The sequence below is a fragment of the Macaca fascicularis genome, chromosome 3 (assembly GCF_037993035.2).
Source record: "Macaca fascicularis isolate 582-1 chromosome 3, T2T-MFA8v1.1".
NCBI lineage: Eukaryota > Metazoa > Chordata > Mammalia > Primates > Cercopithecidae > Macaca > Macaca fascicularis.
This window is the reverse complement of record NC_088377.1, coordinates 67,867,912-67,889,894: the sequence shown is the minus strand read 5'-3', so window position 1 is coordinate 67,889,894 and position 21,983 is coordinate 67,867,912.

Below are 21,983 nucleotides of genomic sequence, written 5' to 3'. Positions count from 1 at the left end.
GTGGAATTGGCAAAGTGATAATTGGAAGCCCTTAGAGGGCTATGGTGAAAAAGGAAATATCCTCAGATGAAAACTGGAAAGAAGCTTTCTGAGAAACTGCTTAGTGTTCTGTTAATTCATCTCACAGGGTTACATGTGTATTTCGTGGATCTCTTTGCTAGCCTTATTTCTGTGGAATCTGAGAAAAGATATTTCGGATCCCTTTGAAGACTTTAGGGCCAAAGGAAATATCCTGCGATAACAAAGAGAAAGAAGCTTTCTGAGAAACTTCTTTGTGTTCTGTGAAATCATCTCACAGAGTTACAGCTTTCCCCTCAAGAAGCCTTTCGCTAAGACAGTTCTTGTGGAATTGGCAAAGTGATATTTGGAAGCCCATAGAGGGCTATGGTGAAAAAGGAAATATCCTCAGATGAAATCTGGAAAGAAGCTTTCTGAGAAACTGCTTAGTGTTCTGTTAATTCATCTCACACAGTTCCATCTGTATTTCGTGGATCTCTTTGCTAGCCTTATTTCTGCGGAATCTGAGAACAGATATTTCGGATCCCTTTGAAGACTATAGGGCCAAAGGAAATATTATGCGATAACAGAGAAAGAAGCTTTCTGAGAAACTTCTTTGTGTTCTGTGAAATCATCTCACAGAGTTACAGCTTTCCCCTCAAGAAGCCTTTCGCTAAGACAGTTCTTGTGGAAATGGCAAAGTGATATTTGGAAGCCCATAGAGGGCTATGGTGAAAAAGGAAATATCCTCAGATGAAATCTGGAAAGAAGCTTTCTGAGAAACTGCTTAGTGTTCTGTTAATTCATCTCACACAGTTACATCTGTATTTCGTGGATCTCTTTGCTAGCTTTATTTCTGTGGAATCTGGGAACAGATATTTCGGATCCCTTTGAAGACTATAGGGCCAAAGGAAATATCCTGCGATAACAAAGAGAAAGAAGCTTTCTGAGAAACTTCTTTGTGTTCTGTGAAATCATCTCACAGAGTTACAGCTTTCCCCTCAAGAAGCCTTTCGCTAAGACAGTTCTTGTGGAATTGGCAAAGCGATATTTGGAAGCCCATAGAGGGCTATGGTGAAAAAGGAAATATCCTCAGATGAAATCTGGAAAGAAGCTTTCTGAGAAACTGCTTAGTGTTCTGTGAATTCATCTCACAGAGTTACATCTGTATTTCGTGGATCTCTTTGCTAGCCTTATTTCTGTGGAATCTGAGAACAGAGATTTCGGATCCCTTTGAAGACTATAGGGCCAAAGGAAATATCCTGCAATAACAAAGAGAAAGAAGCTTTCTGAGAAACTTCTTTGTGTTCTGTGAAATCATCTCACAGAGTTACAGCTTTCACCTCAAGAAGCCTTTCGCTAAGACAGTTCTTGTGGAATTGGCAAACTGATATTTGGAAGCCCATAGAGGGCTATGGTGAAAAAGGAAATATCCTCAGATGAAATCTGGAAAGAAGCTTTCTGAGAAACTGCTTAGTGTTCTGTTAATTCATCTCACAGAGTTACATCTGTATTTCGTGGATCTCTTTGCTAGCCTTTTTCTGTGGAATCTGAGAACAGATATTTCGGATCCCTTTGAAGATGTAGGGCCAAAGGAAATATCCTGCGATAACAAAGAGAAAGAAGCTTTCTGAGAAACTTCTTTGTGTTCTGTGAAATCATCTCACAGAGTTACAGCATTCCCCTCAAGAAGCCTTTCGCTAGGACAGTTCTTGTGTAATTGGCAAAGAGATATTTGGAAGCCCATAGACGGCTATGGTGAAAAAGGAAATATCCTCAGATGAAATCTGGAAAGAAGCTTTCTGAGAAACTGCTTAGTGTTCTGTAAATTCATCTCACACAGTTACATCTGTATTTCGTGGATCTCTTTGCTAGCCTTATTTCTGTGGAATCTGAGAACAGATATTTCGGATCCCTTTGAAGACTATAGGGCCAAAGGAAATATCCTGCGATAACAGAGAAAGAAGCTTTCTGAGAAACTTCTTTGTGTTCTGTGAATTCATCTCACAGAGTTACAGCTTTCCCCTCAAGAAGCCTTTCGGTAAGACAGTTCTTGTGGAATTGGCAAAGTGATATTTGGAAGCCCATAGAGGGCTATGGTGTAAAAGGAAATATCCTCAGATGAAATCTGGAAAGAAGCTTTCTGAGAAACTGCTTAGTGTTCTGTGAATTCATCTCACAGAGTTACATCTGTATTTCGTGGATCTCTTTGCTAGCCTTTTTCTGTGGAATCTGAGAACAGATATTTCGGATCCCTTTGAAGATGTAGGGCCAAAGGAAATATCCTGCGATAACAAAGAGAAAGAAGCTTTCTGAGAAACTTCTTTGTGTTCTGTGAAATCATCTCACAGAGTTACAGCTTTCCCCTCAAGAAGCCTTTCGCTAGGACAGTTCTTGTGTAATTGGCAAAGAGATATTTGGAAGCCCATAGAGGGCTATGGTGAAAAAGTAAATATCCTCAGATGAAATCTGGAAAGAAGCTTTCTGAGAAACTGCTTAGTGTTCTGTGAATTCATCTCACAGAGTTACATCTGTATTTCGTGGATCTCTTTGCTTGCCTTATTTCTGTGGAATCTGAGAACGTATATTTCGGATCCCTTTGAAGACTATAGGGCCAAAGGAAATATCCTCCGATAACAAAGAGAAAGAAGCTTTCTGAGAAACTTCTTTGTGTTCTGTGAAATCATCTCACAGAGTTACAGCTTTCCCCTCAAGAAGCCTTTTGCTAAGACAGTTCTTGTGGAATTGGCAAAGTGATATTTGGAAGCCCATAGAGGGCTATGGTGAAAAAGGAAATATCCTCAGATGAAATCTGGAAAGAAGCTTTCTGAGAAACTGCTTAGTGTTCTGTTAATTCATCTCACAGGGTTACATGTGTATTTCGTGGATCTCTTTGCTAGCCTTATTTCTGTGGAATCTGAGAACGTATATTTCGGATCCCTTTGAAGACTATAGGGCCAAAGGAAATATCCTGCGATAACAAAGAGAAAGAAGCTTTCTGAGAAACTTCTTTGTGTTCTGTGAAATCATCTCACAGAGTTACAGCTTTCCCCTCAAGAAGCCTTTCGCTAAGACAGTTCTTGTGGAATTGGCAAAGTGATATTTGGAAGCCCATAGAGGGCTATGGTGAAAAAGGAAATATTCTCAGATGAAATCTGGAAAGAAGCTTTCTGAGAAACTGCTTAGTGTTCTGTTAATTCATCTCACACAGTTACATCTGTATTTCGTGGATCTCTTTGCTAGCCTTATTTCTGTGGAATCTGAGAACAGATATTTCGGATCCCTTTGAAGACTATAGGGCCAAAGGAAATATTATGCGATAACAGAGAAAGAAGCTTTCTGAGAAACTTCTTTGTGTTCTGTGAAATCATCTCACAGAGTTACAGCTTTCCCCTCAAGAAGCCTTTCGCTAAGACAGTTCTTGTGGAAATGGCAAAGTGATATTTGGAAGCCCATAGAGGGCTATGGTGAAAAAGGAAATATCCTCAGATGAAATCTGGAAAGAAGCTTTCTGAGAAACTGCTTAGTGTTCTGTTAATTCATCTCACACAGTTACATCTCTATTTCGTGGATCTCTTTGCTAGCCTTATTTCTGTGGAATCTGGGAACAGATTTTTCGGATCCCTTTGAAGACTATAGGGCCAAAGGAAATATCCTCCGATAACAAAGAGAAAGAAACTTTCTGAGAAACTTCTTTGTGTTCTGTGAAATCATCTCACAGAGTTACAGCTTTCACCTCAAGAAGCCTTTCGCTAAGACAGTTCTTGTGGAATTGGCAAAGTGATATTTGGAAGCCCATAGAGGGCTATGGTGAAAAAGGAAATATCCTCAGATGAAATCTGGAAAGAAGCTTTCTGAGAAACTGCTTAGTGTTCTGTGAATTCATCTCACAGAGTTACATCTGTATTTCGTGGATCTCTTTGCTAGCCTTTTTCTGTGGAATCTGAGAACAGATATTTCGGATCCCTTTGAAGATGTAGTGCCAAACTAAATGTCCTGCGATAACAAAGAGAAAGAAGCTTTCTGAGAAACTTCTTTGTGTTCTGTGAAATCATCTCACCGAGTTACAGCATTCCCCTCAAGAAGCCTTTCGCTAGGACAGTTCTTGTGTAATTGGCAAAGAGATATTTGGAAGCCCATAGAGGGCTATGGTGAAAAAGGAAATATCCTCAGATGAAATCTGGAAAGAAGCTTTCTGAGAAACTGCTTAGTGTTCTGTAAATTCATCTCACACAGTTACATCTGTATTTCGTGGATCTCTTTGCTAGCCTTATTTCTGCGGAATCTGAGAACAGATATTTCGGATCCCTTTGAAGACTATAGGGCCAAAGGAAATATCCTGCGACAACAGAGAAAGAAGCTTTCTGAGAAACTTCTTTGTGTTCTGTGAATTCATCTCACAGAGTTACTGCTTTCCCCTCAAGAAGCCTTTGGTAAGACAGTTCTTGTGGAAATGGCAAAGTGATATTTGGAAGCCCATAGAGGGCTATGGTGAAAAAGGAAATATCCTCAGATGAAATCTGGAAAGAAGCTTTCTGAGAAACTGCTTAGTGTTCTGTTAATTCATCTCACACAGTTACATCTCTATTTCGTGGATCTCTTTGCTAGCCTTATTTCTGTGGAATCTGGGAACAGATATTTCGGATCCCTTTGAAGACTATAGGGCCAAAGGAAATATCCTCCGATAACAAAGAGAAAGAAGCTTTCTGAGAAACTACTTTGTGTTCTGTGAAATCATCTCACAGAGTTAAAGCTTTCCCCTCAAGAAGCCTTTCGCTAAGACAGTTCTTGTGGAATTGGCAAAGTGATATTTGGAAGCCCATAGAGGGCTACGGTGAAAAAGGAAATATCCTCAGATGAAATCTGGAAAGAAGCTTTCTGAGAAACTGCTTAGTGTTCTGTGAATTCATCTCTCAGAGTTACATCGGTATTTCGTGGATCTCTTTGCTAGCCTTTTTCTGTGGAATCTGAGAACAGATATTTCGGATCCCTTTGAAGATGTAGGGCCAAAGGAAATATCCTGCGATAACAAAGAGAAAGAAGCTTTCTGAGAAACTTCTTTGTGTTCTGTGAAATCATCTCACAGAGTTACAGCTTTCCCCTCAAGAAGCCTTTCGCTAGGACAGTTCTTGTGTAATTGGCAAAGAGATATTTGGAAGCCCATAGAGGGCTATGGTGAAAAAGTAAATATCCTCAGATGAAATCTGGAAAGAAGCTTTCTGAGAAACTGCTTAGTGTTCTGTGAATTCATCTCACAGAGTTACATCTGTATTTCGTGGATCTCTTTGCTAGCCTTATTTCTGTGGAATCTGGGAACAGATATATCGGCTCCCTTTGAAGACTATAGGGCCAAAGGAAATATCCTGCGATAACAAAGAGATAGAAGCTTTCTGAGAAACTTCTTTGTGTTCTGTGAAATCATCTCACAGAGTTACAGCTTTCCCCTCAAGAAGCCTTTCGCTAAGACAGTTCTTGTGGAATTGGCAAAGCGATATTTGGAAGCCCATAGAGGGCTGTGGTGAAAAAGGAAATATCCTCAGATGAAATCTGGAAAGAAGCTTTCTGAGAAACTGCTTAGTGTTCTGTGAATTCATCTCACAGAGTTACATCTGTATTTCGTGGATCTCTTTGCTAGCCTTATTTCTGTGGAATCTGAGAACAGATATTTCGGATCCCTTTGAAGACTATAGGGCCAAAGGAAATATTATGCGATAACAGAGAAAGAAGCTTTCTGAGAAACTTCTTTGTGTTCTGTGAAATCATCTCACAGAGTTACAGCTTTCCCCTCAAGAAGCCTTTCGCTAAGACAGTTCTTGTGGAAATGGCAAAGTGATATTTGGAAGCCCATAGAGGGCTATGGTGAAAAAGGAAATATCCTCAGATGAAATCTGGAAAGAAGCTTTCTGAGAAACTGCTTAGTGTTCTGTTAATTCATCTCACACAGTTACATCTGTATTTCGTGGATCTCTTTGCTAGCCTTATTTCTGTGGAATCTGGGAACAGATATTTCGGATCCCTTTGAAGACTATAGGGCCAAAGGAAATATCCTGCGATAACAAAGGGAAAGAAGCTTTCTGAGAAACTTCTTTGTGTTCTGTGAAATCATCTCACAGAGTTACAGCTTTCCCCTCAAGAAGCCTTTCGCTAAGACAGTTCTTGTGGAATTGGCAAAGCGATATTTGGAAGCCCATAGAGGGCTATGGTGAAAAAGGAAATATCCTCAGATGAAATCTGGAAAGAAGCTTTCTGAGAAACTGCTTAGTGTTCTGTGAATTCATCTCACAGAGTTACATCTGTATTTCGTGGATCTCTTTGCTAGCCTTATTTCTGTGGAATCTGAGAACAGATATTTCGGATCCCTTTGAAGACTATAGGGCCAAAGGAAATATCCTGCGATAACAAAGAGAAAGAAGCTTTCTGAGAAACTTCTTTGTGTTCTGTGAAATCATCTCACAGAGTTACAGCTTTCCACTCAAGAAGCCTTTCGCTAAGACAGTTCTTGTGGAATTGGCAAAGTGATATTTGGAAGCCCATAGAGGGCTATGCTGAAAAAGGAAATATCCTCAGATGAAATCTGGAAAGAAGCTTTCTGAGAAACTGCTTAGTGTTCTGTAAATTCATCTCACAGAGTTACATCTGTATTTCGTGGATCTCTTTGCTACCCTTATTTCTGTGGAATCTGAGAACAGATATTTCGGATCCCTTTGAAGACTATAGGGCCAAAGGAAATATCCTGCGATAACAAAGAGAAAGAAGCTTTCTGAGAAACTTCTTTGTGTTCTGTGAAATCATCTCACAGAGTTACAGCTTTCCCCTCAAGAAGCCTTTCGCTAAGACAGTTCTTGTGGAATTGGCAAAGTGATATTTGGAAGCCCATAGAGGGCTATGGTGAAAAAGGAAATATCCTCAGATGAAATCTGGAAAGAAGCTTTCTGAGAAACTGCTTAGTGTTCTGTGAATTCATCTCACAGAGTTACATCTGTATTTCGTGGATCTCTTTGCTAGCCTTATTTCTGTGGAATCTGAGAACAGATATTTCGGATCCCTTTGAAGACTATAGGGCCAAAGGAAATATCCTGCGATAACAAAGAGAAAGAAGCTTTCTGAGAAACTTCTTTGTGTTCTGTGAAATCATCTCACAGAGTTACAGCTTTCCCCTCAAGAAGCCTTTCGCTAAGACAGTTCTTGTGGAATTGGCAAAGTGATATTTGGAAGCCCATAGAGGGCTATGCTGAAAAAGGAAATATCCTCAGATGAAATCTGGAAAGAAGCTTTCTGAGAAACTGCTTAGTGTTCTGTAAATTCATCTCACAGAGTTACATCTGTATTTCGTGGATCTCTTTGCTACCCTTATTTCTGTGGAATCTGAGAACAGATATTTCGGATCCCTTTGAAGACTATAGGGCCAAAGGAAATATCCTGCGATAACAAAGAGAAAGAAGCTTTCTGAGAAACTTCTTTGTGTTCTGTGAAATCATCTCACAGAGTTACAGCTTTCCCCTCAAGAAGCCTTTCGCTAGGACAGTTCTTGTGGAATTGGCAAAGTGATATTTGGAAGCCCATACAGGGCTATGGTGAAAAAGGAAATATCCTCAGATGAAATCTGGAAAGAAGCTTTCTGAGAAACTGCTTAGTGTTCTGTGAATTCATCTCACAGAGTTACATCTGTATTTCGTGGATCTCTTTGCTAGCCTTATTTCTGTGGAATCTGAAAACAGATATTACGGATCCCTTTGAAGACTATAGGGCCAATGGAAATATCCTGCGATAACAAAGAGAAAGAAGCTTTCTGAGAAACTTCTTTCTGTTCTGTGAAATCATCTCACAGAGTTACAGCTTTCCCCTCAAGAAGCCTTTCGCTAAGACAGTTCTTGTGGAATTGGCAAAGTGATATTTGGAAGCCCATAGAGGGCTATAGTGAAAAAGGAAATATCCTCAGATGATATCTGGAAAGAAGCTTTCTGAGAAACTACTTAGTGTTCTGTTAATTCATCTCACAGAGTTACATCTGTATTTCGTGGATCTCTTTGCTAGCCTGATTTCTGTGTAATCTGAGAACAGATATTTCGGATCCCTTTGAAGACTATAGGGCCCAAGGAAATATCCTGCGATAACAAAGAGAAAGAAGCTTTCTGAGAAACTTCTTTGTGTTCTGTGAAATCATCTCACAGACTTACAGCTTTCCCCTCAAGAAGCCTTTCGCTAGGACAGTTCTTGTGTAATTGGCAAAGAGATATTTGGAAGCCCATAGAGGGCTATGGTGAAAAAGGAAATATCCTCAGATGAAATCTGGAAAGAAGCTTTCTGAGAAACTGCTTAGTGTTCTGTTAATTCATCTCACACAGTTACATCTGTATTTCGTGGATCTCTTTGCTAGCCTTATTTCTGTGGAATCTGAGAACAGATATTTCGGATCCCTTTGAAGACTATAGGGCCAAAGGAAATATCCTGCGATAACAGAGAAAGAAGCTTTCTGAGAAACTTCTTTGTGTTCTGTGAATTCATCTCACAGAGTTACAGCTTTCCCCTCAAGAAGCCTTTCGCTAGGACAGTTTTTGTGGAAATGGCAAAGTGATATTTGGAAGCCCATAGAGGGCTATGGTGAAAAAGGAAATATCCTCAGATGAAATCTTGAAAGAAGCTTTCTGAGAAACTGCTTAGTGTTCTGTTAATTCATCTCACAGAGTTACATCTGTATTTCGTGGATCTGTTTGCTAGCCTTATTTCTGTGGAATCTGGGAACAGATATTTCGGATCCCTTTGAAGACTATAGGGCCAAAGGAAATATCCTGCGATAACAAAGAGAAAGAAGCTTTCTGAGAAACTTCTTTGTGTTCTGTGAAATCATCTCACAGAGTTACAGCTTTCCCCTCAAGAAGCCTTTCGCTAAGACAGTTCTTGTGGAATTGGCAAAGTGATATTTGGAAGCCCATAGAGGGCTATGGTGAAAAAGGAAATATCCTCAGATGAAATCTGGAAAGAAGCTTTCTGAGAAACTGCTTAGTGTTCTGTTAATTCATCTCACAGAGTTACATCTGTTTTTCGTGGATCTCTTTGCTAGCCTTATTTCTGTGGAATCTGAGAACAGATATTTCGGATCCCTTTGAAGACGATAGGGCCAAAGGAAATATTCTGCGATAACAGAGAAAGAAGCTTTCTGAGAAACTTCTTTGTGTTCTGTCAATTCATCTCACAGAGTTACAGCTTTCCCCTCAAGAAGCCTTTCGCTAAGACAGTTCTTGTGGAAATGGCAAAGTGATATTTGGAAGCCCATAGAGGGATATTGTGAAAAAGGAAATATCCTCAGATGAAATCTGGAAAGAAGCTTTCTGAGAAACTGCTTAGTGTTCTGTTAATTCATCTCACACAGTTATATCTGTATTTCGTGGATCTCTTTGCTAGCCTTATTTCTGTGGATACTGGGAACAGATATTTCGGATCCCTTTGAAGACTATAGGGCCAAAGGAAATATCCTGCGATAACAAAGAGAAAGAAGCTTTCTGAGAAATTTCTTTGTGTTCTGTGAAATCATCTCACAGAGTTACAGCTTTCCCCTCAAGAAGCCTTTCGCTAAGACAGTTCTTGTGGAATTGGCAAAGCGATATTTGGAAGCCCACAGAGGGCTATGGTGAAAAAGGAAATATCCTCAGATGAAATCTGGAAAGAAGCTTTCTGAGAAACTGCTTAGTGTTCTGTGAATTCATCTCACAGAGTTACATCTGTATTTCGTGGATCTCTTTGCTAGCCTTATTTCTGTGGAATCTGAGAACAGAGATTTCGGATCCCTTTGAAGACTATAGGGCCAAAGGAAATATCCTGCGATAACAAAGAGAAAGAAGCTTTCTGAGAAACTTCTTTGTGTTCTGTGAAATCATCTCACAGAGTTACAGCTTTCCCCTCAAGAAGCCTTTCGCTAAGACAGTTCTTGTGGAATTGGCAAAGTGATATTTCGAAGCCCATAGAGGGATATGCTGAAAAAGGAAATATCCTCAGATGAAATCTGGAAAGAAGCTTTCTGAGAAACTGCTTAGTGTTCTGTAAATTCATCTCACAGAGTTACATCTGTATTTCGTGGATCTCTTTGCTACCCTTATTTCTGTGGAATCTGAGAACAGATATTTCGGATCCCTTTGAAGACTATAGGGCCCAAGGAAATATCCTGCGATAACAAAGAGAAAGAAGCTTTCTGAGAAACTTCTTTGTGTTCTGTGAAATCATCTCACAGACTTACAGCTTTCCCCTCAAGAAGCCTTTCGCTAGGACAGTTCTTGTGTAATTGGCAAAGAGATATTTGGAAGCCCATAGAGGGCTATGGTGAAAAAGGAAATATCCTCAGATGAAATCTGGAAAGAAGCTTTCTGAGAAACTGCTTAGTGTTCTGTTAATTCATCTCACACAGTTACATCTGTATTTCGTGGATCTCTTTGCTAGCCTTATTTCTGTGGAATCTGAGAACAGATATTTCGGATCCCTTTGAAGACTATAGGGCCTAAGGAAATATCCTGCGATAACAGAGAAAGAAGCTTTCTGAGAAACTTCTTTGTGTTCTGTGAATTCATCTCACAGAGTTACAGCTTTCCCCTCAAGAAGCCTTTCGCTAAGACAGTTTTTGTGGAAATGGCAAAGTGATATTTGGAAGCCCATAGAGGGCTATGGTGAAAAAGGAAATATCCTCAGATGAAATCTTGAAAGAAGCTTTCTGAGAAACTGCTTAGTGTTCTGTTAATTCATCTCACAGAGTTACATCTGTATTTCGTGGATCTGTTTGCTAGCCTTATTTCTGTGGAATCTGAGAACAGATACTTCGGATCCCTTTGAAGACTATAGGGCCAAAGGAAATATTATGCGATAACAGAGAAAGAATCTTTCTGAGAAACTTCTTTGTGTTCTGTGAAATCATCTCACAGAGTTACAGCTTTCCCCTCAAGAAGCCTTTCGCTAAGACAGTTCTTGTGGAATTGGCAAAGTGATATTTGGAAGCCCATAGAGGGCTATGGTGAAAAAGGAAATATCCTCAGATGAAATCTGGAAAGAAGCTTTCTGAGAAACTGCTTAGTGTTCTGTGAATTCATCTCACAGAGTTACATCTGTATTTCGTGGATCTCTTTGCTAGCCTTATTTCTGTGGAATCTGAGAACAGAGATTTCGGATCCCTTTGAAGACTATTGGACCAAAGGAAATATCCTGCGATAACAAAGAGAAAGAAGCTTTCTGAGAAACTTCTTTGTGTTCTGTGAAATCATCTCACAGAGTTACAGCTTTCCCCTCAAGAAGCCTTTCGCTAAGACAGTTCTTGTGGAATTGGCAAAGTGATATTTCGAAGCCCATAGAGGGATATGCTGAAAAAGGAAATATCCTCAGATGAAATCTGGAAAGAAGCTTTCTGAGAAACTGCTTAGTGTTTTGTAAATTCATCTCACAGAGTTACATCTGTATTTCGTGGATCTCTTTGCTACCCTTATTTCTGTGGAATCTGAGAACAGATATTTCGGATCCCTTTAAAGACTATAGGGCCAAAGGAAATATCCTGCGATAACAAAGAGAAAGAAGCTTTCTGAGAAACTTCTTTGTGTTCTGTGAAATCATCTCACAGAGTTACAGCTTTCCCCTCAAGAAGCCTTTCGCTAGGACAGTTCTTGTGGAATTGGCAAAGTGATATTTGGAAGCCCATAGAGGGCTATGGTGAAAAAGGAAATATCCTCAGATGATATCTGGAAAGAAGTTTTCTGAGAAACTGCTTAGTGTTCTGTTAATTCATCTCACAGAGTTACATCTGTATTTCGTGGATCTCTTCGCCAGCCTTATTTCTGTGGAATCTGAGAACAGATATTTCGGATCCCTTTGAAGACTCTAGGGCCAAAGGAAATATCCTGCGATAACAAAGAGAAAGAAGCTTTCTGAGAAACTTCTTTGTGTTCTGTGAAATCATCTCACAGAGCTACAGCTTTCCCCTCAAGAAGCCTTTCGCTAGGACAGTTCTTGTGTAATTGGCAAAGAGATATTTGGAAGCCCATAGAGGGCTATGGTGAAAAAGGAAATATCCTCAGATGAAATCTGGAAAGAAGCTTTCTGAGAAACTGCTTAGTGTTCTGTTAATTCATCTCACAGAGTTACATCTGTATTTCGTGGATCTGTTTGCTAGCCTTATTTCTGTGGAATCTGAGAACAGATACTTCGGATCCCTTTGAAGACTATAGGGCCAAAGGAAATATTATGCGATAACAGAGAAAGAATCTTTCTGAGAAACTTCTTTGTGTTCTGTGAAATCATCTCACAGAGTTACAGCTTTCCCCTCAAGAAGCCTTTCGCTAAGACAGTTCTTGTGGAATTGGCAAAGTGATATTTGGAAGCCCATAGAGGGCTATGGTGAAAAAGGAAATATCCTCAGATGAAATCTGGAAAGAAGCTTTCTGAGAAACTGCTTAGTGTTCTGTGAATTCATCTCACAGAGTTACATCTGTATTTCGTGGATCTCTTTGCTAGCCTTATTTCTGTGGAATCTGAGAACAGAGATTTCGGATCCCTTTGAAGACTATTGGACCAAAGGAAATATCCTGCGATAACAAAGAGAAAGAAGCTTTCTGAGAAACTTCTTTGTGTTCTGTGAAATCATCTCACAGAGTTACAGCTTTCCCCTCAAGAAGCCTTTCGCTAAGACAGTTCTTGTGGAATTGGCAAAGTGATATTTCGAAGCCCATAGAGGGATATGCTGAAAAAGGAAATATCCTCAGATGAAATCTGGAAAGAAGCTTTCTGAGAAACTGCTTAGTGTTTTGTAAATTCATCTCACAGAGTTACATCTGTATTTCGTGGATCTCTTTGCTACCCTTATTTCTGTGGAATCTGAGAACAGATATTTCGGATCCCTTTAAAGACTATAGGGCCAAAGGAAATATCCTGCGATAACAAAGAGAAAGAAGCTTTCTGAGAAACTTCTTTGTGTTCTGTGAAATCATCTCACAGAGTTACAGCTTTCCCCTCAAGAAGCCTTTCGCTAGGACAGTTCTTGTGGAATTGGCAAAGTGATATTTGGAAGCCCATAGAGGGCTATGGTGAAAAAGGAAATATCCTCAGATGATATCTGGAAAGAAGCTTTCTGAGAAACTGCTTAGTGTTCTGTTAATTCATCTCACAGAGTTACATCTGTATTTCGTGGATCTCTTTGCCAGCCTTATTTCTGTGGAATCTGAGAACAGATATTTCGGATCCCTTTGAAGACTCTAGGGCCAAAGGAAATATCCTGCGATAACAAAGAGAAAGAAGCTTTCTGAGAAACTTCTTTGTGTTCTGTGAAATCATCTCACAGAGCTACAGCTTTCCCCTCAAGAAGCCTTTCGCTAGGACAGTTCTTGTGTAATTGGCAAAGAGATATTTGGAAGCCCATAGAGGGCTATGGTGAAAAAGGAAATATCCTCAGATGAAATCTGGAAAGAAGCTTTCTGAGAAACTGCTTAGTGTTCTGTTAATTCATCTCACAGAGTTACATCTGTATTTGGTGGATCTATTTGCTAGCCTTATTTCTGTGGAATCTGAGAACAGATATTTCGGATCCCTTTGAAGACTATAGGGCCAAAGGAAATATCCTGCGATAACAGAGAAAGAAGCTTTCTGAGAAACTTCTTTGTGTTCTGTCAATTCATCTCACAGAGTTACAGCTTTCCCCTCAAGAAGCCTTTCGCTAAGACAGTTCTTGTGGAAATGGCAAAGTGATATTTGAAAGCCCATAGAGGGCTATGGTGAAAAAGGAAATATCCTCAGATGAAATCTGGAAAGCAGCTTTCTGAGACACTGCTTAGTGTTCTGTTAATTCATCTCACACAGTTACATCTGTATTTCGTGGATCTCTTTGCTAGCCTTATTTCTGTGGAATCTGGGAACAGATATTTCGGATCCCTTTGAAGACTACAGGGCCAAAGGAAATATCCTCCGATAACAAAGAGAAAGAAGCTTTCTGAGAAACTTCTTTGTGTTCTGTGAAATCATCTCACAGACTTACAGCTTTCCCCTCAAGAAGCCTTTCGCTAGGACAGTTCTTGTGTAATTGGCAAAGAGATATTTGGAAGCCCATAGAGGGCTACGGTGAAAAAGGAAATATCCTCAGATGAAATCTGGAAAGAAGCTTTCTGAGAAACTGCTTAGTGTTCTGTTAATTCATCTCACACAGTTACATCTGTATTTCGTGGATCTCTTTGCTAGCCTTATTTCTGTGGAATCTGAGAACAGATATTTCGGATCCCTTTGAAGACTATAGGGCCAAAGGAAATATCCTGCGATAACAGAGAAAGAAGCTTTCTGAGAAACTTCTTTGTGTTCTGTGAATTCATCTCACAGAGTTACAGCTTTCCCCTCAAGAAGCCTTTCGCTAAGACAGTTCTTGTGGAAATGGCAAAGTGATATTTGGAAGCCCATAGAGGGCTATGGTGAAAAAGGAAATATCCTCAGATGAAATCTGGAAAGAAGCTTTCTGAGAAACTGCTTAGTGTTCTGTTAATTCATCTCACACAGTTACATCTGTATTTCGTGGATCTCTTTGCTAGCCTTCTTTCTGTGGAATCTGGGAACAGATATTTCGGATCCCTTTGAAGACTACAGGGCCAAAGGAAATATCCTCCGATAACAAAGAGAAAGAAGCTTTCTGAGAAACTTCTTTGTGTTCTGTGAAATCATCTCACAGAGTTACAGCTTTCCCCTCAAGAAGCTTTAAACTAAGACAGTTCTTGTGAAATTGGCAAAGAGATATTAGGAAGCCCGTAGATTGCTATGGTGAAAAAGGAAATATCCTCAGATGAAATCTGGAAAGAAGCTTTCGGAGAAACTGCTTAGTGTTCTGTGAATTCATCTCACAGAGTTACATGTGTATTTCGTGGATCTCTTTGCTAGTCTTATTTCTGTGGAATCTGAGAAAAGATATTTCGGATCCCTATGAAGACTATAGGGCCAATGGAAATAACCTCCGATAACAAAGAGAAAGAAGCTTTCTGAGAAACTTCTTTGTGTTCTGTGAAATCATCTCACAGAGTTACAGCTTTCCCCTCAAGAAGCCTTTCGCTAAGACAGTTCTTGTGGAATTGGAAAAGTGATATTTGGAAGCCCATAGAGGGCTATGGTGAAAAAGGAAATATCCTCAGATGAAATCTGGAAAGAAGCTTTCTGAGAAACTGCTTAGTGTTCTGTTAATTCATCTCACACAGTTACATCTGTATTTCGTGGATCTCTTTGCTAGCCTTATTTCTGTGGAATCTGAGAAAAGATATTTCGGATCCCTTTGAAGACTAGAGGGCCAAAGGAAATATCCTGCGATAACAAAGAGAAAGAAGCTTTCTGAGAAACTTCTTAGTGTTCTGTGAAATCATCTCACAGAGTTACAGCTTTCCCTTCAAGAAGCCTTTCGCTAAGACATTTCTTGTGGAATTGGCAAAGTGATATTTGGAAGCCCATAGAGGGCTACGGTGAAAAAGGAAATATCTCAGATGAAATCTGGAAAGAAGCTTTCTGAGAAACTGCTTAGTGTTCTGTGAATTCATCTCACAGAGTTACATCTTTATTTCGTGGATCTCTTTGCTAGCCTTATTTCTGTGGAATCTGAAAACAGATATTTCGGATCCCTTTGAAGACTATAGGGCCAAAGGAAATATCCTCCGATAACAAAGAGAAAGAAGCTTTCTGAGAAACTTCTTTCTGTTCTGTGAAATCATTTCACAGAGTTACAGCTTTCCCCTCAAGAAGCCTTTCGCTAAGACAGTTCTTGTGAAATTGGCAAAGTGATATTTGGAAGCCCATAGAGGGCTATGTTGAAAAAGGAAATATCCTCAGATGATATTTGGAAAGAAGCTTTCTGAGAAACTGCTTAGTGTTCCGTTAATTCATCTAACAGAGTTACATCTGTATTTCGTGGATCTCTTTGCTAGCCTTATTTCTGTGGAATCTGAGAACAGATATTTCGGATCCCTTTGAAGGCTGTAGGGCCATAGCAAATATCCTGCGATAACAAAGAGAAAGAAGCTTTCTGAGAAACTTCTTTGTGTTCTGTGAAACCATCTCACAGAGTTACAGCTTTCCCCTCAAGAAGCCTTTCGCTAAGACAGTTCTTGTGGAAATGGCAAAGTGATATTTGGAAGCCCATAGAGGGCTATGGTGAAAAAGGTAATATCCTCAGATGAAATCTGGAAAGAAGCTTTCTGAGAAACTGCTTAGTGTTCTTTGAATTCATCTCACAGAGTTACATCTGTATTTCGTGGCTCTCTTTGCTAGCCTTATTTCTGTGGAATCTGAGAACAGATATTTCGGATCCCTTTGAAGACTATAGGGCCAAAGGAAATATCCTGCGATAACAAAGAGAAAGAAGCTTTCTGAGAAACTTCTTTGTGTTCTGTGAAATCATCTCACAGAGTTACAGCTTTCCCCTCAAGAAGCCTTTCGCTAAGACAGTTGTTGTGGAATTGGTAAAGTGATATTTGGAAGCCCATAGAGGGCTATGGTGAAAAAGGAAATATCCTCAGATGAAATCTGGAAAGAATCTTTCTGAGAAACTGCTTAGTGTTCTTTTAATTCATCTCATAGGTTTACATGTGTATTTCGTGGATCTCTTTGCTAGCCTTATTTCTGTGGAATCTGAGAAAAGATATTTCGTATCCCTTTGAAGACAATAGGCCAAAGGAAATATCCTGCGATAACAAAGAGAAAGAAGCTTTCTGAGAAACTTCTTTGTGTTCTGTGAAATCATCTCACAGAGTTACAGCTTTCCCCTCAAGAAGCCTTTCGCTAAGACAGTTCTTGTGGAATTGGCAAAGTGATAGTTGGAAGCCCCTAGAGGGCTATGGTGAAAAAGGAAATATCCTCAGATGAAATCTGGAAAGAAGCTTTCTGAGAAACTGCTTAGTGTTCTGTGAATTCATCTCACAGAGTTACATGTGTATTTCGTGGATCTCTTTGCTAGCCTTATTTCTGTGGAATCTGAGAAAAGATATTTCGGATCCCTATGAAGACTATAGGGCCAAAGGAAATATCCTCCGATAACAAAGAGAAAGAAGCTTTCTGAGAAACTTCTTTGTGTTCTGTGGAATCATCTCACAGAGTTACAGCTTTCCCCTCAAGAAGCCTTTCGCTAAGACAGTTCTTGTGGAATTGGCAAAGTGATATTTGGAAGCCCATAGAGGGCTATGGTGAAAAAGGAAATATCCTCAGATGAAATCTGGAAAGAAGCTTTCTGAGAAACTGCTTAGTGTTCTGTGAATTCATCTCACAGAGTTACATGTGTATTTCGTGGATCTCTTTGCTAGCCTTATTTCTGTGGAATCTGAAAACAGATATTTCGGATCCCTTTGAAGACTATAGGGCCAAAGGAAATATCCTCCGATAACAAAGAGAAAGAAGCTTTCTGAGAAACTTCTTTGTGTTCTGTGAAATCATCTCACAGAGTTACAGCTTTCCCCTCAAGAAGCCTTTCGCTAAGACAGTTCTTGTGGAATTGGCAAAGTGATATTTGGAAGCCTATAGAGGGCTATGGTGAAAAAGGAAATATCCTCAGATGAAATCTGGAATGAATCTTTCTGAGAAACTGCTTAGTGTTCTGTGAATTCATCTCACAGAGTTACATCTGTATTTCGTGGATCTCTTTGCTAGCCTTATTTCTGTGGAATCTGAGAACAGATATTTCGGATCCCTTTGAAGACTATAGGGCCAAAGGAAATATCCTGCGATAACAAAGAGAAAGAAGCTTTCTGAGAAACTTCTTTGTGTTCTGTGAAATCATCTCACAGAGTTACAGCTTTCCCCTCAAGAAGCCTTTCACTAAGACAGTTCTTGTGGAATTGGCAAAGTGATATTTGGAAGCCCATAGAGGGCTATGGTGAAAAAGGAAATATCCTCAGATGAAATCTGGAAGGAAGCTTTCTGAGAAACTGCTTAGTGTTCTGTGAATTCATCTCACAGAGTTACATCTGTATTTCGTGGATCTCTTTGCTAGCCTTATTTCTGTGGAATCTGGGAACAGATATTTCGGATCCCTTTGATGACTATAGGGCCAAAGGAAATATCCTGCGATAACAAAGAGAAAGAAGCTTTCTGAGAAACTTCTTTGTGTTCTGTGAAATCATCTCACAGAGTTACAGCTTTCCCCTCAAGAATCCTTTCGCTAAGACAGTTCTTGTGGAATTGGCAAAGTGATATTTCGAAGCCCATAGAGGGCTATGGTGAAAAAGGAAATATCCTCAGATGAAATCTGGAAAGAAGCTTTCTGAGAAACTGCTAGGTGTTCTGTTAATTCATCTCACAGAGTTACATCTGTATTTCGTGTTTCTCTTTGCTAGCCTTATTTCTGTGGAATCTGAGAACAGATATTTCGGATCCCTTTGAAGACTATAGGGCCAAAGGAAATATCCTCCGATAACAAAGAGAAAGAAGCTTTCTGAGAAACTTCTTTCTGTTCTGTGAAATCATCTCACAGAGTTACAGCTTTCCCCTCAAGAAGCCTTTCGCTAAGATAGTTCTTGTGGAATTGGCAAAGTGATATTTGGAAGCCCGTAGAGGGCTATGGTGAAAAAGGAAATATCCTCAGATGAAATCTGGAAAGAAGCTTTCTGAGAAACTGCTTAGTGTTCTGTGAATTCATCTCACAGAGTTACATCTGTATTTCGTGGATCTCTTTGCTAGCCTTATTTCTGTGGAATCTGAGAACAAATATTTCGGATCCCTTTGAAGACCATAGGGCCAAAGGAAATATCCTCCGATAACAAAGAGAAAGAAGCTTTCTGAGAAACTTCTTTGTATTCTGTGAAATCTTCTCACAGAGTTACAGCTTTTCCCTCAAGAAACCTTTCGCTAAGACAGTTCTTGTGGAATTGGCAAAGAGATATTTGGAAGCCCATAGAGGGCTATGGTGAAAAAGGTAATATCCTCAGATGAAATCTGGAAAGAAGCTTTCTGAGAAACTGCTTAGTGTTCTGTGAATTCATCTCACAGAGTTACATCTGTATTTCGTGGATCTCTTTGTTAGCCTTATTTCTGTGGAATCTGAGAAAAGATATTTCTGATCCCTATGAAGTCTATAGGGCCAAAGGAAATATCCTCCGATAACAAAGAGAAAGAAGCTTTCTGAGAAACTTCTTTCTGTTCTGTGAAATCATCTCACAGAGTTACAGCTTTCCCCTCAAGAAGCCTTTCGCTAAGACAGTTCTTGTGGAATTGGCAAAGTGATATTTGGAAGCCCATAGAGGGCTATGGTGAAAAAGGAAATATCCTCAGATGAAATCTGGAAAGAAGCTTTCTGAGAAACTGCTTAGTGTTCTGTGAATTCATCTCACAGAGTTACATCTGTATTTCGTGGATATCTTTGCTAGCCTTATTTCTGTGGAATCTGAGAACAGAGATTTCGGATCACTTTGAAGACTACAGGGCCAAAGGAAATATCCTGCGATAACAAAGAGAAAGAAGCTTTCTGAGAAACTTCTTTCTGTTCTGTGAAATCATCTCCCAGAGTTACAGCTTTTCCCTCAAGAAGCCTTTCGCTAAGACAGTTCTTGTGGAATTGGCAAAGTAATATTTGGAAGCCCATAGAGGGCTATGGTGAAAAAGGAAATATCCTCAGATGAAATCTGGAAAGAATCTTTCTGAGAAACTGCTTAGTGTTCTGTGAATTCATCTCACAGAGTTACATCTGTATTTCGTGTATCTCTTTGCTAGCCTTATTTCTGTGGAATCTGAGAACAGATATTTCGGATCCCTTTGAAGACTATAAGGCCAAAGGAAATATCCTCCGATAACAAAGAGAAAGAAGCTTTCTGAGAAACTTCTTTGTGTTCTGTGAAATCTTCTCACAGAGTTACAGCTTTCCCCTCAAGAAACCTTTAACTGAGACAGTTCTTGTGTAATTGGCAAAGAGATATTTGGAAGCCCATAGAGGGCTATGGTGAAAAAGGAAATATCCTCAGATGAAATCTGGAAAGAAGCTTTCTGAGAAACTGCTTAGTGTTCTGTGAATTCATCTCACAGAGATACATCTGTATTTCGTGGATCTCTTTGCTAGCCTTATTTCTGTGGAATCTGAAAACAGATATTTCGGATCCCTTTGAAGACTATAGGGCCAAAGGAAATATCCTGCGATAACAAAGAGAAAGAAGCTTTCTGAGAAACTTCTTTCTGTTCTGTGAAATCATCTCACAGAGTTACAGCTTTCCCCTCAAGAAGCCTTTCGCTAAGACAGTTCTGGTGGAATTGGCAAAGTGATATTTGGAAGCCCATAGAGGGCTATGGTGAAAAAGGAAATATCCTCAGATGATATTTGGAAAGAAGCTTTCTGAGAAACTGCTTAGTGTTCTGTTAATTCATCTCACAGAGTTACATCTGTATTTCGTGGATCTCTTTGCTAGCCTTATTTCTGTGTATTCTGAGAACAGATATTTCGGATCCCTTTGAAGGCTATAGGGCCAAAGGAAATATCCTGCGATAACAAAGAGAAAGAAGCTTTCTGAGAAACCTCTTTGTGTTCTGTGAAATCATCTCACAGAGTTACAGCTTTCCCCTCAAGAAGCCTTTCGCTAGGACAGTTCTTGTGTAATAGGCAAAGAGATATTTGGAAGCCCATAGAGGGCTATGGTGAAAAAGGAAATATCCTCAGATGAAATCTGGAAAGAAGCTTTCTGAGAAACTGCTTAGTGTTCTGTTAATTCATCTCACACAGTTACATCTGTATTTCGTGGATCTCTTTGCTAGCCTTATTTCTGTGGAATCTGAGAACAGATATTTCGGATCCCTTTGAAGACTATAGGGCCAAAGGAAATATCCTGCGATAACAAGGAGAAAGAAGCTTTCTGAGAAACTTCTTTGTGTTCTGTGAATTCATCTCACAGAGTTACAGCTTTCCCCTCAAGAAGCCTTTCGCTAAGACAGTTCTTCTGGAAATGGCAAAGTGATATTTGGAAGCCCATGGAGGGCCATGGTGAAAAAGGAAATATCCTCAGATGAAATCTGGAAAGAAGCTTTCTGAGAAACTGCTTAGTGTTCTGTGAATTCATCTCACAGTGTTACATCTGTATTTCTTGGATCTCTTTGCTAGCCTTATTTCTGTGGAATCTGAGAACAGATATTTCGGATCCCTTTGAAGACTATCGGGCCAAAGGAAATATCCTGCGATAACAAAGAGAAAGAAGCTTTCTGAGAAACTTCTTTGTGTTCTGTGAAATCATCTCACAGAGTTACAGCTTTCCCCTCAAGAAGCCTTTCGCTAAGACAGTTCTTGTGGAATTGCCAAAGAGATATTTGGAAGCCCATAGAGGGCTATGGTGAAAAAGGAAATATCCTGAGATGAAATCTGGAAAGAAGCTTTCTGAGAAACTGCTTAGTGTTCTGTGAATTCATCTCACAGAGTTACATCTGTATTTCGTGGATCTCTTTGCTAGCCTTATTTCTGTGGAATCTGAGAAAAGATATTTCGAATCCCTATGAAGACTATAGGGCCAAAGTAAATATCCTCCGATAACAAAGAGAAAGAAGCTTTCTGAGAAACTTCTTTGTGTTCTGTGAAATCATCTCACAGAGTTACAGCTTTCCCCTCAAGAAGCCTTTCGCTAAGACAGTTCTTGTGGAATTGGCAAAGTGATATTTGGAAGCCCATAGAGGGCTATGGTGAAAAAGGAAATATCCTCAGATGAAATCTGGAAAGAAGCTTTCTGAGAAACTGCTTAGTGTTCTGTGAATTCATCTCACAGAGTTACATCTGTATTTCGTGGATCTCTTTGCTAGCCTTATTTCTGTGGAATCTGAGAACAGAGATTTCGGATCCCTTTGAAGACTATAGGGCCAAAGGAAATATCCTGCGATAACAAAGAGAAGGAAGCTTTCTGAGAAACTTCTTTCTGTTCTGTGAAATGATCTCCCAGAGTTACAGCTTTCCCCTCAAGAAGCCTTTCGCTGAGACAGTTCTTGTGGAATTGGCAAAGTAATATTTGGAAGCCCATAGAGGGCTATGGTGAAAAAGGAAATATCCTCAG